General features: G+C 40.6%; 1 long non-coding RNA gene across 1 annotated transcript; it reads right to left on the minus strand.

Moving 5' to 3' along the window:
* Positions 1 to 296: 296 nt before the first annotated feature.
* Positions 297 to 3,557, minus strand: LOC307034447. The gene is made up of 3 exons (XR_013806917.1): positions 3,337 to 3,557; positions 1,834 to 1,917; positions 297 to 440 (listed from the first exon to the last, which is right to left on the minus strand). It is a non-coding gene; the product is annotated as an uncharacterized lncRNA (long non-coding RNA).
* Positions 3,558 to 4,330: the final 773 nt, after the last annotated feature.

Consider the following 4,330-nt stretch of genomic DNA (forward strand, 5'->3'; position numbering starts at 1 on the left):
ACTCCACTTCGAGCGATAGAATTACTAACAAAGCACTTATATACTAATAAAGGGCTGGCTTTCTAAATGCCAGTTGAGTAGCACTTGAAATGTTTGGCTCTATGAAACCTGATGTACTTATATGATTCTGTTTTCTTAAAGGTTGTATCTTCCTGGTCGAATGCACTTATTGTAAGTCGCTTTGGATAAAAGCGTCAGCTAAATGCAACGTAATGTTCCAAGCCAACTGCTGCATAAGAATAGTGATGTCCATTCCTCAGAAAATCCTCAGTTATTCAAAATGCATTCACCTGACATGATGGCATCTCAGTGAGGCCTGTTCCTATCAGCTGTAGACAGGCTGCTCTTCGGGGCTCTTTACTTCTCTTCCCGGGTCTTGACTGACGAGAGATTCTCAGATGTGATGCACTGAATGTCTTACTTTCAGCAGTACCCTATTACTGAGTGGCATAGAAAGAGAAGTATGATAAGTGTGAATCTGAGATCTACCTCTTTTGTTATGTAGACACATCTTTAACACATTGAAAGCAACCATAATATGTAATCACAGTCCTCAGTGTGATTCTAAAAACATATTCCTATTCATTAGGGCGTGAAAGTATGTCCCAACACTTTTTCACACCAACGCGGTTCCCGCTCAGTGCTTGTGCTTTTCTGGTTCGGAACCGGTTTTCCCAGAGCCCGACTGGTGCTGCGTGATGACGTCTCCGTTAACGTCGCTGATTTTCTCTCCAACGGCGCAGTGTTGCCAACTTGGCGACTTTCTCGCTAAATCGGGCGACTTTCCAAACCCTCCAGCTACTTTTTTTTGTCAAAAGCAACTAGCGACAAATCCAGCTACTTTTTCTGGTGTTATTGGAGACTTTTTCTGGCGTTCTGGGAATGTTCACGTTACATACGTGCCAACACTACCGATCTTGGGCGGTAGTCTACCGCTTTTGACATGTTTCTACCGCCTACCGATTTAGCTGGCTTTCCCTTGTGAATTTCAATCTTCCCAAATTCTAAAGAATTAAAAATGACACTCCATAGACACTGGACTCGACTCTTAGCGGAAACCGTTTGCAGCGTGTCTGTGATCCCACAATACAAACAGTCCTCTGTGTTTCTGAAAGAGAAACAACGTGCAGAGGAATTTCTTCCGATTACCTCATTTGGGCATGCTCATTAGCCTCGCTCAAACCTACCTCTTTTGGGTTTGGAAAAGTTGGCATGTATGCTTAGTGTTACATATTACATGCATAGACAAGTATTAAAGTAACAAAAAGGGATACAATTTAAAAAATAAACATCCTGCGTTGTGTTACACAGCTTCCGTAGTTCAGTAACTGCTAAACATGTTTTTTAATAAAAATGGGTTATGACCCGGCTCAAAAGGCCACAACAAAGAGGAGACACACCATGTCGATGGTTAACAAAATATGTTTATTTAGGACAAACAAATCAAACAAATCAAATCAAAACCAGTAAAGTATGAGGTGTGGATGTCAATGGCATCAGTAATGTAAATGCAGGGTGAGGATTGTATGGACATGTATGTGTGTGAGAGTGTTGAAGTGCACAAAGTGAAGCAACTGAAGAAAATTATAATATACTCAACAAAACCGAGGTGCCTGCAGGGAGAAGCAGAGAGAGCACAGAGAGGAGCAGAGAGGCTGCAGGGCACCAGACCCAGGTGCCCTGAGTCACTGCAATCAATGCAATCACCAATCACCACAGCACAGACAGGACAGCCACCTCCTCTCTACTGATGACCCCACATGCGGTCTTTATTAAACCTGTGTTTGCTTTTTCCTTTTAATTTATTTGAAGACTTTTTAGTTTTTTCCTCACCTTTAACATCCGTCTCTTGGTTTGGATCTGGAGTTTGCGAATTTGTTTGTAAGTCTGTCGTCAATGTGCTGTTGGTTCTGGGTTCTAAAAACCCCCCAAAAACATTAGTTATTATTTACAGAACAATATCAAAGTCAAAGTCAACTTTATTGTCAATCTTTCAGTTTGTGTGTACAGACAGAGACATCGAAATACCGTTCCCCACAATCCCCAATACAATAATGTAAAAACATGTATTTACACACAACAGACAAATACTGAATGTCCTCTTCCAATCTGAGAGTCACATGATAACAAAGGTAACCCAACTGTAGCTGTGAACATGACAGGATGTGTGATTAGCTAGAGGAGCATCAGGACTGTTTGAGGCATATGATAGCTATGTGATTAACATGAGGATTCAGCCTCTATGGCAGGGGTGTCGAACTCAAATCTGGCCCGTGAGTTCATTTCATGTGGCCCCACAAGAGCTTGCAAAGAATATGATATGTTTATAATACGGTTACATGATGATTTACAGAAGCACGATGCCCATAAACTACATGTCCCACAATGCATCTCAAATGTAACTTTTTTTCTTCTAAATATGCCTTTTTTCTTAGAATTTGACCTTTTCTCAGAACCCTTTTTTTAATTTCACTTCTTTTTTTCAAATTCTCACTTCTTCTTTTTTAAATGTCACTTCTTTTTTTTGTGACTTTTCCCCAGAATGTGGCTTTTCTTTTTGTGACATTCTCACTGAAGAGACTTGCTATTATTCGCCCTAGACTTCTGCTTTCAGACGTAGTTTATTATGAAGTTATTACCCTATCAGATAATAATCCAATGCAGAGGTAATCATGTAATATAATACATTGTATATAAATATATATATATATATATATATATATATATTTATATATGTATTTTTTATATATTCTTAAAGTTACAACCGGCCCTTTGAGTGCAGCCATGATGCTGATGGGGCCCGCGATGAAATTGAGTTTGACACCCCTGCTCTAGAGTGATTTCTGCTGCGAGTCAGATATTGAATCAGCCTTCATTAAACATCACTGTACGACCTGGAGAGGAGTCCGATATTATTACAGCATGAGTACTTTTACTCTTTATACTTTTTCCTGAGGATACTTAAATACTTTTACTTCAGTACCACTCTCAATGAGTGAGGACTTCTACTTATTATAGACTCTGGTATGTATTTACTGTTAGCACAAAAACATAGAAATAAAATCACATCAACAAAATTACAATGAAAATATGACAACGTGATATGTAATCACCCAAGTGGACGCGGGTCCATTCAAACAGAAAGAGCGGTTTGAGTCGAGACGTTGAGAGAAACTTAAAATGATATAACTTATAAAACATGAAACTGTCCGGTCTAAACTCACAGACGCTGTTTGACCGGAGTTTAACGACATATGTCGGTTTGTGTGGTCTTTAAAAGTTATCTTCTGTCAGCCGTTTGAATGAATAAAAAGCGAAACAATAAACGGAGCTTACCTTCATCCTCTGTGTGACCTGCCGTGAAGCTCCAGAAAGCCAAAGAGAAGCCCAGCACGAAAACCCCGAAGTGAAACAAACTGTCTGTTTAAAGTCTGGAAGATATTAAACTATTTCCACTGCTGCTCAAGGAAGGAATGATTCATGTGTTGCGCACACTGATCCGCAAGTGTTCAATGGGGTAGATGTCAGGACTGCAGGCAAACCATAAAGGTGTTACTCTATCCGTGCAGCAATCAGCAAAGCGTTCTCCGCATCTTGACCCCACAACCCAAGTGCTGAAGGCAGAAGGGAAGGCAGAAGGGAAGGGGAAGGCAGAAGGGAAGGGGAAGGCAGAAGGGAAGGGGAAGGCAGGAGGGAAGGGGAAGGCAGAAGGGAAGGGGAAGGCAGAAGGGAAGGGGAAAGCCCTCCTGGCCGCCGTAGAGGCCGGGGAGTGGCCGCTGTTTGGCATTGGCAGGGGACATTTGTCAGATTTTTCCTGGGCGTAACCCAGACTCCACTCTGCTGCTCATCCGACAAACGCTTGTTCCTCACAATGTGGTACCATTGTGAAGGTAAGATAACAGGCTTTCCAACGGTAAAAGACTTATTGCCAAAAAGCCTTGTTACAACAAAGACATTATCTACCGAACACAAATGTCCTTACTTTTTGTTTTAAGTATTAACAAGAGGAATTAGCTTTGGTATAAGTGCTGCATTCAAAGACACAGAAAGAAGAATACATAACCAAACATTAATAAAGACAACATTTACACAAAATATAATAATGTGGGGAACTGAGTGCAGTAAAATATAATAAAGTGATAATATTCAGTATTTAAGTGTTTAAGAGTTGTGCTGATTTCAAAGAGGTAGCATGGAGCAGAGATGTGCAGGATTTACACATTTAAAAAAGAACAATATGTGGTTCCCATTAACGTAATGCAGTGTTATTATGGGATGGATACAACTCCGTGTCACTCAACGTTTATGTAAAGACTCAGGAGACACACTG

This window comes from Notothenia rossii (assembly GCF_949606895.1).
Source record: "Notothenia rossii genome assembly, chromosome: 3".
NCBI classification, from domain to species: Eukaryota; Metazoa; Chordata; class Actinopteri; order Perciformes; family Nototheniidae; genus Notothenia; species Notothenia rossii.